Here is a 14,378-nt window from a genome sequence, read left to right on the forward strand (position 1 = left end):
TGGTCGCATGTACCTGTAAATTACATCCAGTAAAAAGGCCACAATTAACCAGGCCCTGGACTTCAGAGTGTGAAATTTAATAATACCGATGAAAATAATAATACACTTTTAAAAAGACAGAAGTCAGGGAAAGATGAAACTGTGTGTGTGTGTGTGTGTGTGCGCGCACGCACGCAGAAGAGAAAGCAAAAGAGGAATTTTCTTGATATTTACCTTCCTGGTGCCCCTCCCAGAAAGTGGAGGGGTGCATGCGCATGAGTGTGCACGTCTGTATATGTTTTTATTTGCAAAGGGGCCTGGCCAGAAGAACTGGGAGAAGGTGTGGGCAGAGCCCTCCCAAGAATTCGGAAGCCTTGGCATCGTCTTTCTCAGGAGCATCCTCGATGCCTTTGATGGCCTGCTCCTCTGCAGCAATAGCTGCATGATAGTCCCCTTGGCAGTCTGCCAGAGGCTGTAAGCGTACAGAGAATTGTGTTTTAATAGAAGGCTTTACCTCTGATACAGATTTAAAATGAGGAAGAAACTTTCTGTACCTCCGCCAGAGCGAAATGCATTTTGCTTCCTGTGAAATGCAGGTGATTACAAGCTCATCTTACATAATTTTATTATTTTCAATTGCTGCCCGTCAATCTCAGGTGATGGGTTCCTGGGAGCAGAAAGGAGGCAGATTCTGGGTGATGATTAGGGGGAAAAAAAGTCACCCAGTCATTATCAAATTGCACAGAAGTTTAGAAAAGAGAATAATTATCTTTCTGACGATGCTGTTGAAGATCTTTAGAACCCACTAACTTAGACGTGCAGGAGTGAATTGAGGACTGCTTCGCGGTCTCTTGGAAGACGCATTTTCACTTTAACAAAGGGTTGAGGTTTGAGACTTTAAAAAGAATCTTTAAATCTAATAAAGGGATTCTCTTGTATAACCACATTTTCAGATGACTGTGATACTACTGAGGTGGTCCACTGTCACGCCCACAAGAGGGCATTTTCTCATCAACTACTGCAAAAATGATTTGTTTTTAAAGGGAAGCTAAGAAGCCAGGGGAGAGGAGAGTGTTAATGGGAAGGGAAGGAGGAGATGGAGAGCTGCTTGCAATTGAGTCCTTGTCGTCTGCTTCCACTTAACGTGTCCTGCGGATGCGGGAGCCAACGCTACCGGCCAGGCCAGGAATTTTGCTCTGTGTTTACTTACTGGGTTTTTAATGTCTTATCCCCACAATGACTGGGGACCAATGGAATCCTTTACAAGAGTTGTCTCCAGGCACAAGATACCCCATGCCAGTATATAGCTGCCCCCATCCATGACTTGGAGGCCAAATTTGATTTTCTAAGATTTTTAAGATCCACCAGAGCCCAACAGCACAATGAGCCCATCAATTCTCTAGATCCAAGTTCCTTCCTTTATACTACTGAGTACCTACCCACGGTCCACACTGAGCCAGACTAAGCCTGTCCTCCAGGAACATGCATCCTCCATCAGGAGACTTGACAGAAAAAAAGGGAAACAAATGCATTCTAGAGGGCAATTTACGTCATGGTAAATGCTCTGCAGAAAGACAATGGTGGTAAGGAAAAGAATAGCCATGTTGGATTGAGCAGTTAGGCCCGCTTCTCTGATGAGTAACAAATGATACTCTGATTTCAACTGGAATCAGCATTATTTGTCACTAAAGTAATAAATCCTTCAAATTCTCTTTTTCTCAGAATTCATAATGTCCTCTATTTTATGGACCTGGGAACCCTGAAAACAAAGGAAGCAACATGCAGTTGCCTGTTACTCGTGTGTTAAATGACATTAAAGAATTACCATCTACTAAAAAACAACACATATGTATCACCAGATTAGGAAGGATATAATCTCAAAATATTGGAGAGGGAAATTAATTTTGTGTTTGGGTAAATTGGCTACATTGTCTGGAGTTTTCTGGGTTCTGGTGGACTATGAGGATTTCTTATTGAGTTGGTTCTAGTCAGAGGCCAGCAGACCCTATTCCACAAGTCCTGCTCATGATACCTTCATATCTGTACCCCGCCACCAGGTATCTCTGTGGGCACCAGTTCTGCCAGCCTGCCCAGTTGACAGCCACAGCATGGGAGACCTGAGAGCAGGAGGAGGCATGCTGTCCTCCCAGGGTTCTGCAACCCCAGCCCAAGAGCCGTGATGTCCTTAGAGACCTATGTGAGAGTTTCTGAAGCCAAGAGTCAAAGCTTTTCTTTGAACACTTGCTTTGAGAGATTGAGCAGTATGGCCTGGGCAAATCAAGGAGTGCTTCACAGGGGAGATAAGCCTTGAACTTGGCTTTAAAGAACTGATGGGTATGGGGCTAGGGTTGTAGCTTAGTGGGAAAGCACTTGCCTAGGGCGTGTGAGGTACTGGGTTCGATCCCCAGCACCACATAAAAACAAAAAACAAAAAGAAAAGAAAGCTATCTTGTCCTTCTACAACTAAAAAGAATATTAAAAAAAAAAAAGAACTGGTAGGTATTAGAGAAGCTTGGATTAGAATAGGTGACGCATTCATTTTTTTTAAGTTAATGTGGAACATATTTTGGTAACTGAAGCAGTGTCCCTGTATAAAGATTTTAGACATAACCAAGTAATAATATCTAATAAACCTATCATCTAGAGATACTATTGTTAATATTTTATTGTACTTTTTTCCAATTTTCTTCTGGCTTTGCATTTTTGTAATAGTTGGGAACAGGCTACCCATGAAATTTTGCATCTTCCTTTTTTTACTTGAGTGTATGATGAATATTATCCTGTTATTAAAAATCATTCTTAACCATTGCAGTTGAACATGGCTGTGTGGTATCCCCTGGTGCACTCCCGTGGCTGCAAATTTTTCTTCCTGTTACCCACTTGTGGTTATTCTTCTATATAATTTTGTTCACAATTTTGGTATCAGATCTGCCAAGACCCAGTTCTGAGGGTAATAGTGGGCATGTCACACTATGCACCCAGGTCTCTGTCTATACATGTCAAATGAAAATAAGACTCCCAAGCTCATAGGCTGGTGGTGAAAGTTGTATGATGTCATGTTTCAATAGAGTTCTGGAAACAGAATTACCAAGACTTTAATATTCTTTTCAGTTATCGATGGACAAGATACCTACCAATTTTTTAAAATATTCTTTTTAGTTGTAGATGGGCAAGAGAGCTTTATTTTCTTTATCTGTTTTTATGTGGTGCTGGGGATTGAACCTAGTGCCTCACATGCCCTAGGCAAGTGCTTTCCCATAAGCTACAACCCTAGCCCCATTTTTAAAAATTATATAACTCTCCAATTATAAAAGTAATGTTCTTTATGAAAAAATTTTTAAAAAGAAAACCATGTATAATCTCATTACTCAGAGTTGAAAAACAATTAACATTTTAGAATCTATTATTTGTCACTTTAGCAGAATTGGGATCACGTTACATACACACATATATCATTTGTCTCCGGCTTCCCCCCCCGCCCCTTAATCTTGTATTGACTTTCCCTTGTCATTACTTATGCAGAAACATTATCTTAGAAAGTTGTGTTTCATTATATTCTGTTATATTAATGTGTCATATATTATTTAACTAATTCCTGTGGTTGGATATTTAGATAATTCAGTTATTTGCTAGTATAAAATAACATGGCAGCAAGAAGTTGTTGAACAAATGTCTGTGGACATTTTGGATTATTTCTTTAGAATTAATTCCTGGAGCTGGTTATTACCACACAAGAGCTGGGCATATACTGAAGATATTGGTCTGTGTTGCCCCTGAGAGACTGTGCTATTTTACTCTCCCACAAATGGCATGGAAACACCCATTTTACCCCACTTCTGCCTATAGAATTTTTTTCCTTAAGTTGTAGCCTGTTGGGTAGGTGAGTGATGGTATTTTGTGGCCTCAATTTGTGCTTCCTTGATTACCAGTGGACCACAGCATTTGTTTCTTGTATATCGACATTCCTGTCCTTTGCCTCTTCTTCTATTTATATTTATCTTTTTTCTTATTGATTTGGAAGAGCTCTTTATGCATAAAAGGATATTAACCTTTTGGTGTAATGTTGGAAATATCTTCCCAGGTTCGCCATTTGTCTTTTAAATTCACTTATGGTTTCTTGGCTACATAGAAGCCTTTATTCTGCAAGTCCTGTTCATCAGTTGTGTTTGGTTTTTGTTTTATTTTATTTTTTCCCACTTTGATGTTTCCTCTTGTTTTTATGCTTTAAAAAATCCTTCCCATTCCTGGCTTTAGATATCTGTTCATTTGCATTTTCTTCTACTTGCTCCACGATTCATTTTGTAGATTCGACTTTTTATCCTGTTCTCTCATTTTGTTCTGAGATACAAGAGGAATTTAACTTTTTCTTAGTAGCTCATTCTTCTAGTTCTGTTTAGTGAATGATCTTTCTTTCCCTACTGATTTGAAACGCTATCTCTCATGCACTAAATTCTCATAAACTAGAGCGTGTTTTCAGGCTATTTATTCTGCTTCATTCTGACCTAGTACTAAACCACCTTGTTTTAATTACAGACACTTTTTCTTTTGTGTTTTAAAATCTGGTAGTACAGGTCATCTCTGTTATTATTTTCTAGGACATTTTTTTGACTACTATCTCTGGCACATCTAGCATCCCAGATGAACTTTGGAATCATTTTTGCCAAGCTAAAAAAATACCATGTTGAGTTCACTTTACACAATATCTGCTGAATTAGATGATAGCTATAAATTGATTATTTATAAAGAATTGACATCCTGCCTACAATATTGAGTCTTCTCATTCAGGAATGTGTTCTTCATTTACTCACTCTGTTTATTTGAGTTTACTTTCATATCTCTTTGTAAACATCTGTGGTTTTCTTCCTGAGAGCTCTGCACTGTTCTTAAAGATGCCATTCCTAGTTGTTGCAGGGAGAAAGAGATCTGTCTGTCCCACTTTCCTTTCTAATGAGTTATTAATGATAAGAAAGCTGTTAATTTTTGTATTTTCATTTTACTTTTTTAAAATATTTATTTTCTAGTTTTAGGTGAACACAATATCTTTATTTTACATTTATATGGTGCTGAGGATTGAACCCAGTGCCTCGTGCATGCTAGGCAAGCGCGCTACCACTGAGCCACAACCCCAGCCCCTGTGTATTTATTTTACATCTTGCCAGGATACTGACCTTTCTTATGGATGGAACTGTTTTTTGAGGCTTTCAAAACTTGCAGATTATTTTACTCAATGATTGTATGTTCAGCCCATAGTATCCAGGAAAGTTTATATTATTTTCAAGAATCTTCATTGATTTGGAGGAAAATGGCATCTCGTTATGTCTTATATGCCATTTCAATGAAATTTCTTCCTGACTCTAAATGTGAGTCCCGATGATATAATTTACTTGGAACTACAGTCTCGGCATCCATAATGCTTGCTTTTAGGCCTCTTCGGAAGCAAGAGACAGGCCTGGTGGCTCCCAAGGGCTGAGGAGAGCAATCTCCATTTAAGTGTTTGGGGTTCACAGCCCTGCCTTGTGGGTGGAGTGAGAAGAACTGATCATAAAGAATAATTTGAGCGCTAACTGGAGACACAGGCCCCAGACTGATTGGGGAGAACCTTGAGCTTCACTTCACCCAGCTGTACACCAACAGCCAAACTTGAGTGTGAAGAAACAATTCAACATTACCTGCCCCACTGTTGCTCCTGGAGGACACCCAAGATTTCCACGTACAGTACAAAGATAACCCCACAAAGTGAGCAACGGAGAAGAGAAGGGCCGACCAGAAAAACAACTGGAGTGTCGAGACACTTTAGTCTCACAGCTGTACCCAGCTCCCATCACGTTGTCATCTTCTCCAAATGCAGGCCTTCTCGCTCAGTCGTGGGGAAAGGAAGGATTTCTCCTACCCCGGTTCTCTCTAGCATATGGCTGGAGGTGGGGGCGGAATCTCCCCACGTCCCCACACAGACGGCTTGTGAATGTACCGATCGTGTGCATTTCCTCTGTTGGACGAACAGCTCATCTTTTACTCTTTGCTTTTTATGCCAGTTTGAGAAAGTTGTTTTTCTCCCATTTGAAAAAATCTTCCTCGGAAGGAATATGTTGCCATCAGCAATTCCTCGGTGTTGTAACCGTCTCCTGTGAAACCAGACTGGAAGGCAGCGTGTCGTCCCTCCATAAAACTCCAACCCATTACTCGTAGTTCAACGAATACCTGAGTGCTGTCTGCGTGCTGGGCACTGTACATGGTGCTAGAACTGGACAGTGAGTGAGAATGGGCCTGGTTCTTCCCCTCATGGAGTTTCCAATCTGGTGGGAGAGACAGATGTTTATCAGATAGTCCGGACACCATGAAGGAAGCTAGGCTGTGCTGTTGCAGGGAACCTTGTCTCATCTTCCATTCAGAGAGTAGGTGGTGACTGATCTGAGATTTAAAAGAATTGTTAACTCTCAGATTTAAAGGGAAGGGTGGGGCAGGAATGGTGGGTTCCACAAGGGAGGGAAAATGGGTAGGAGAGAGTATGGTACGTTCAAGGGAAGTCAAGAAGGCCAGGGAGGCTGGAACTGAGAAAGCCAGAAAGAAACCAGAGAATGAGGCAGGGAGACACCATGCAGGGTCTTGTCGGTGACATAAGGGGTCTTTGTCTTTATTGCAAAAGTACAGACTGACTTTGGTGGTTTTGTAAAGATGGCTTTTGCTACCGTATGGGTACTCCTGAAGAGCGCCAAGGGAGAATATGGGGTGTAGCTAGTGAGGACTACAGGAACCCAGGCCACCGTTAGTAGCAGCCGTGGGACCAAGGTCATGGTGCAGACAGACAGGCTGATGGCAGTGAAAGGACCTCTGGGCAGCCAGGGCGGAGGGGCGTTGAAGGTGGGGAAACAAAGGCAAGGATGTGTCCGGAGTGGAGGGGTTGCAATTAAAGGCATTGGAGATGCTGGGAATGGGTCAGGTACGTTGGAGAAGATGGAGTTTTGTTTGGAACTAGGTGTAAGGGCCCTGAGACATGGTGATGGTCACAGGTAGCCAGTTAGGTGTGTGGCTCTTGTTTAAAGGTGAGATTGGGGTCAGAAATGCACATTTTAAGGAATCATTCACGTTAGTTCCAGGGAGAAAAATGTTGGTGGTTAGGGACAAGCTATTGGCCCCTGTCCTCTTGGGACCTCTTGTCAATTCTGGCCACCACTCCTCTCTTTCCCAGGTATGGAGGAGGGGACTTCCTGTGTATCCTCCACCCTGTGCCGCCAGAGTCAAGGCTGAAGGCAATTGAAGGGGCATAAACACAGAGGCCACATGTCTGAACAGTCCCATCTACACATGCTTGCTCACCCTCACAGGTCCCCTTGAGGGGCGTCACTGAGTGCAGAGAGGGAACCAGGCAGTCTCTCCCACCCCTCCCTCCTTCCCCTGGAGCCCTGCCTTCCTCCCCACAGTCCCTCAGTGCTGAACCAGGAGCTTTCAGAGGCATTGTCCCATTATTTTGTTCCTTGGGTCAAGAAGAAAATTGTTTTCTTTTTCTTTTTTTTAAAGTATTCTTTTTTTATTTAACATTTATTTTATATATTTATTTTTGTGTGGTGCTAAGGCTTGAACCCAATGCCTCACACGAGCTAGGCAAGGGCTGTATCACTGAGCCCCAGCCCCAGCCCCGAAAATTGTTTTCCTAAACTCGAGATAATTCATGTACTGATTCATTGACTAAATATGTATCACACTGCTGCTGTGTGCCGGGTACTACAGCATCGATAACAGTGGTGAGGGAAACGTGGCCATCGGCCTCCCAAGGACCTCTAGCGTAGGAGAAAAAGATAAAACAGATGGGATTATAATGTTGGTGTGACGAAGACTGAAAAAGAGGCATGTAGAAGATTCCTGTGAGGTCAGGCGAAGGAGGCCTATTCAATGGAGTGGGGAGAGGGCTGGGCATGTGCCAGGTAGCCTTGGGTGAGGGCAGGGCAGTGGGGGAATTGGGGCACAAGCAGCAGGAGGTATTTGAAGAGTCTAAGTGGTTTCCACAACTGGAATATAGTGTGTGTGTGTGTGTGTGTGTGTGTGTTGGAAAGGTGTATGCATTTGTGTGATCAGAGTAAGGTGGAGGGGCCAGGTGAAGAGTCATGGGGGTCTGTACATGGGAGGGGGCGCCAGGATGAGCAGTGTCCAGATAAAGCGGGGCCTCCAGAAGAGAGTGTGAGGTCGGCCAGATTTCCTTCTGCTGTGCGTGCCAGAAGAGTTTTCTCAGCCCCATCCCTTCCTGCTGTCAGGAGATGAAATGAGACAAAAATATCCTTATTCTTCTTGCATTGGGAAACGAAGACTCGGACTGGGATTTTAACAGGTACCGCTGGTTCTGCCTTCTCCGCTTCCCAGATGTGAAAATGGCAACTCCCAACGTCAGCAATGTTGGATGGTGGGTTCTGAGGGTCTCCCTGGGCTCTTTTGGCAAAATGGAACCCAGATCTTAATCTGAGTCATTTAGGCCAGTGCTTGGGTCCAATCTAATAACTAATAACCTCTGGAGGAGCCAACATTTTTGTTATGGCTGTTTTCTATTCATTTCTATTGGCCTGACCTCTGGGTCTATTTCTATTTCTATTGGCATGACCTCTGTTTCTCTTCAGGTGTGTCTCACTTCCGGGCTCCTCAGGAAATGTCACAGGGCTGACCTAAGACAGGTAGGCTGGGCTTCCTCAAGCACCTCTGCATGGTTCCAGGGTCCAGGACATCATGGGGCTGTTGAGTGACCAGTCTCACACACCTGGATTTCCTCATAGTTTATCAATAGTGGAGACATTTCAGAGGATGAATGCAAACAAGTCCATGCCATTGTTCTGAATTCAGATCCCAACCCTGTTGGTGATCCCAAGACCTGTACCCCATCAGCTCTTTCTTTCTTTTTTTTTTAAGAGAGAGAGAGAGAGAATTTTTTTTAATATTTATTTTTTAGTTTTCGGCAGACACAACATCTTTGTTTGTATGTGGTGCTGAGGATCGAACCCGGGCCGCACGCATGCCAGGCGAGCGTGCTACTGCTTGAGCCACATCCCTAGCCCCCCATCAGCTCTTTCTTGAATACCCAGCCCAGTTATCTGTCAGCACTGAGGGACATCTGATGAGGAGAGGAGTCAGCCTGACCCGTGTTTATAAGTGGGCCTGTGTTGCTGTTTGGACCGAGTCTTTCTGCAAAGCTGAGGAGAGGAAGTGGGACATGAGGATCACTGTCTCGAGGGACAGGGGCCCTGGACACCTTCTCCACTCCCTGATCTCTACGCTGGGGATGGAGCTTCGAGAATGGGGAGAAATTGCCATGGACCAGAAGCATCTTGAAAGATTTTCCAAGCATCCGGTCCTGGACAAAGGAGTTTCACAGGCTCTTTCAGAAGCAAATCAGCTTGCATTTGTTTGGTAGTTGAAGAAAGTGGTGGATACCATTGGCAGGCCAGTGCTGCAGGAAGCCTTCACCAAGCCTGATGTGGCTGGCAGGTGGTCACGTGAGGTTCTGAGCCTCACTTATCTCCTCCTCAAGGGGTTCACAGCCTGGTGCCCTTTCACAAATGGAAAAATGGCTGGTGTTGGGCCTGTCGAGGGAGATGGCTGGGTTGGGCTGACTCAGGCACCCTTCTCTCTCTGCTTCTGACTGTTTGACTGCTTCCAAGTCACCTTTAATGTCGTAAACCACTGCTTGTCACTTTGCCAAATTCCTGTGCTCTTACTTAAGCGTGATTCACGCACTGGATGTTTTTGACATTTGAAGATTACTTGGTTCTTTGGGCAATTTTCTTGTTTGCCTTCAAGAAAATGCCTGCAGTTCTCTATTTCATTTGGGGAAAAGGTGAGGCCTAGGATGCATGTAATAAACTAGTTGAACTATGAGACATTGGGCCCAGTGACTTGTGGGATATATCTAACATGTGAGGCTTTTGCTACCCACAGGATCTAGGCTGCTCCTCAGCCTCACATTGGGGTTCATTTTTAAGTAAATATAATTCATCTGAAAAATCACAGGGGCATTGAGTTGGCCAGAGGAGGCCCATCTCAGTGCAGAAGCCAACCGGTGGGCCAGCCTATGAGTGTGGAGATGCTTGAGTGGTACCAGGCCTTCCATTTCTGTCCTAACGATGCCCATATGCTGTACATTTTTTTTTTCTTTGTGGCAAAGGGCTGGTCATTCCAGATCCATAGACGTGGTTGTCACAATATTGTCCTTTCCACTCCGTTGAGCTAGGACTGCCATTACCAGGGACAAGTTAATTAAGATTTCATATAATCATCCACTCGTTTGATAAGATCCATCTCTCTCTCCCCCTCTTTGTTCCCTCTCCAATGCCAGACTGAGTTAACACCACTGCGGAAACAAAGAATGACCTGGTGCCTACCTTGAAAGAAACCATTGACCTCATAGAGAGGACCCTAGATTCATGGCTGGGTAGTATTTGTCTCAAAATATTTGTTCCTTTTCCCCATTAGTTCCTTATTTAAACTGTCCATCTCTCCCCACCGAAACCCAGTGCTGACCTTGGCATGAGTTTGTCCTTGGCATGAGGCTCTTAGTTTGTCCCTGGCCACCCTCCCTCCCTTTACATGGTCTCTCCTTCTTTCCTCACCGGTTTGGTGGGAAGATTAAATTACTCTGGGGTAAGATGGCACCAGGCAAGGAGGTGGTGAGCTGAGGTGGTCTTTGGTCAACATTTCACTTGGTGAATGATCTGAGAAGAGGATGCTGTTCCGCAGCCATCTGTGCGTCCCTCCACCCTCCCAGCTGTGTTGTTCCCCGGATGGAGTCCACTCCACTAAAGGACCGGAAAACAGAACTCTTGAAGAAAAGATAAAGGATTAGGGATAATTTCATTTTGCAAGAAAGAGGCCTAGGAGGGACTTAATTGTCTTTGAAGGATCCTCCTGTGAAGGACAGAGATGAGTTGTTCTTCATCTCACCGAGAAAGAGAAGGCAAAGTGGATCTCAGATGAATGAGCAAAATTTCCAGTTAGTTAGGGCCAGTCCCCCGTGTGGAGGGCTGGGGAGACTGGAAGGGCAACGTGGGTGGTTCTGGAAGGAGTTTTCTGGGAAAGAAAAAAAAATTTAAAGTAAGGAATTAACACGGACAGCAAGACTATAAGACCTCGGAAGGAGGAGAGGTCACCAATGGCAGAGGAAGCAGGAGTGGACAGCAGTTGAGTGACAGTGAGAAGTGGGTCTGTGCTGACTGTCCTGCTGGTGGGGTGGAAGCATCTCAGCTGAAGGGCAGGGTTCAAGGAGGGAGGGCAACACGGTGAACGGGCAGGAGGGGACAGCTTTAGCCTTTCCTAATGGGCATGGGGAGCCATTGGTGAGGCTTCATCCTTTATCAGGGGCTCCTGATTCTGTTTTATGGCCCCCTAGAGGGAGGAGCAGAACAGTGCAGTCCCAAACTCCAGTCTGCAGAACCTTGCCTGTCTCCGACTGGTCTGCAGCCAAATGACAAAAATACAGACACTGTGAGTTTTTCATAGAACTAAATGCATTCCATTTGAAGTTGTCCTTTATTCTAAGATTATGATCTATCCATAAGGATTCTTCGAAGCAAGCGATAGAAACCAATCCTGGCTAATGGAAGCAGACAAAAGGGATTATTTAAAGGACAATAGGCAGCTCAGGGCCTCCAGGAGGGTGGAGAACCAGGCTCGAAATCCACATGGCCCAGAATGACTACCAGTCATGCCCAACCTGAGCTAGGGAAGACCCTGCTACTGCCCTGCTGGTCAGACCTCCAGCTTGTGCCACCAAAACAACAGCCACAGATGGTAGGTACTGCTGCCTCAGTGATGCTGCTCCACCACCCTCCTCTGTGTCACAGGACACAGGGTGTGTCCTCAAGTCCAGGGGTGAGACAAGGGAGGCAAGCAGGCTGCCATTTTTAACTTGTAGTGGAAGGTCGGCTTTTCCTCTGGGGGAAGGGCATTCCTGGACCCTGGGCGGGTGCCAAGAGCCAAATAGAACCACTGGGCGTTCTGGGTCTTCCCTCTTAGAGAGAGAGAGAGAGAGAAAGAGTGTGTCTGACCATGTGGGAAGGTGTTAAAAATGTTCTTTCTTTCATGAAGCAAAGGTGACTAGTTTTTTGTTGTGTAAAATGTTATTGTTACTTTGCAGACTATGAACCCAGCCACCGATCATTTGTCCCCCGATGTTTTGGAAATTTAGTAGTCCATGACATCCAAAAGACGGGGACTTTCACGCCAGACCACCTGGGATCAAGTCTCAGGGCTGCCACTTACTAGGCAAATAGACTCATAGGAGTGGCATAAGCATTCTAGGCTTCCATTTCTGGGTAATAAAAATATGTGCAATAAAGATAATAATACTCCTCGGGGTTGTGGTAAGCAGTGAATAAGAAAACACGGATAAAATGCATAATCAGCAGTCAATAAGAAATTAGTGACGCTGTTGGGCTGAAGATCGAAATTGATCAAAACTGCTTTCCAGGGCTAGGGGCGGAGGCTCGTGCCTATAATCCTGGTGACTGGGGAGGAGGGCAAGTTTAAGGTGAGCCTCAGCAACTTAACAAGACCCTGTATCAAAATGAAAAGGGCTGAGGATGTAGCTCAATGATAGAGTGCCCCTGGGTTCAAGCCCCAATACCACAAACAAACAAACAACTAAAAACGAAAAACAGCTTTTTAGAGGCAGATCCAAAATTACCCAGGGCACCTTGGAATCGGTTCTTGGCCTGATGGAGGTACACCACAGCAGTAATCGGCCCCGGGAGATATCCAGAGTCCTTGGGGAGCCACGCTTATTTCTTCTCTGTTTACACCTGTAGGCTGGAAGGAAGGTGGCGTCTTCCCAAACACTGATGGATCCCGTATTCCGAAGCCCTCACCCCACAGAGCCCCACTTCCAGAAGCACACCCAGAGTTGTCCAAGCACCACCACCTGGAGGGATTTGGTCTGCTGAGCACCCCCTCCTCACCCCTGACCTTTGTCATGACGGACAGCACAGGCTGCACTGTCCTCTCCAGCTCTAAGCCTCATTATCCTCACCTGGAAATGGCAAATGACTGACCAGGGTTACTTGGGTGGTGAGTTGGTGGCAGAGACCAGCATCCAGTCCAGGGTCTGCTCACGGAAACACAAGGGGTGCTGCCGAGTTACGGTCCAGGGAGAGACTCCAGGGCCCTTCTCCCTGTGGGGTTCATGTCCTGTCTTTCAGGATGTTCCCAACTCTGCATCAGTAGTGCCCCATAGATCCATGGTCCATGAATTTTTTTGGAACTCTTCCTGGAAGAATCTGGGGGTTTTGGTTTTTGAATGCACTGCTGCCTATTGGCCGTGCCGAGTGTCTCAGGATGTTGCCAACTAAATATGCCTCATGGCTCCGGGGCTCCCAGCCTCGCTCTCTTTTCCTCCCCCTGAGGGTTTCATCCTTGTTCTCACTCTGCATATTTTCTCTTGAGCAATGTTCTGTTCTTAATAAAGTGATTCCCAAATCCACGTGTTCTTCTGGCCGTAAGATCTGTAACACTGGCCGTCAGAGGGTCATCTCCCCTGGACATCCCACAGGCACCTCCACTTCAGTCTCCTAAATGCATCTCAGCCCGTCTTCCCACGCCATCCCGCCTCTTCCTCCACCTGTGTTCCTATCTCATGGCTAAGCCAGAAGCCTGAGAGGCTTCTGGAACCCTCCTCCCTCTGCCCCCAGCATCCAGTGCTCCCCAGGCCATGGCCCCCCTTCCTGACGCTGCATCTGACCTCTCCTCTCCAATTTGTGGCATGCCATGTACAGTGGTGCAGAGAAGTGACAGTGGAAAATCTGCTTGCAGGTGTCGCCTTCAGGTGAGGACAAGTCAGACCCATCTTTTCCTCCGCTGGACTGTGAGTTCTTCGAGGGCAAGGTTCCCTTGTTCAGCCCTGAAAGCCCAATGGCCAGCACAGCCCCAGTCTGTCTCAGTCACACCACGAGTGTCCGTGGAAGGGGAGAAGGAACCCACATCCTCCACAGTGTGGCCCTGCCTGGAAGGGCCTCGCCCCTCCAGCCCACCCTCTCTCTGACTCCCCTTCCCACCCCACTGGGAGACCTCAGCAGAGGCAGGCCCTGAGTGCCAAATGGGATGGATTGGGCAAGGACACTGTTAGAAGCCCCCTTGAGAGGGTATGTCCCAAGGCTGGCAGTCCTCAACTGGATCTAGAGGTAGATCTCTTCCCCCTTCTGCCCCTGTGTCCTCTAGAGGGCCCTCACGGGGAGTTGCAAGGGGCAGCCGATGGAATGCTTTGGTTTCAAAATATTAGGCTTCAGTATGATTAAGTGCCTTGGCATTTCTGAGCTAGTTTACAGTAATCAGGCATTTGTTAATGTTCACTTTCTCCTCCATGGGCTGTTGCTGACACAGGAGCTTTCTTTGTTGATTAGATTTTAGCCTGCGCTAAACAGTAACCAGTGTGG

General features: G+C 45.7%; 1 protein-coding gene across 1 annotated transcript in view; it reads left to right on the forward strand.

Annotated features, from left to right (window-relative positions):
- The window catches only part of Klhl29 (kelch like family member 29), a 282,372-nt gene that overhangs the window by 14,671 nt on the left and 253,323 nt on the right, over nucleotides 1-14,378 (forward strand). The window lies entirely within an intron of this gene.

The sequence above is a fragment of the Marmota monax genome, unplaced genomic scaffold, assembly GCF_021218885.2.
Source record: "Marmota monax isolate L192 unplaced genomic scaffold, Marmota_monax_Labrador192_F-V1.1 WCK01_AAM20220418_F8-fsc00010, whole genome shotgun sequence".
Taxonomy (NCBI): Eukaryota; Metazoa; Chordata; class Mammalia; order Rodentia; family Sciuridae; genus Marmota; species Marmota monax.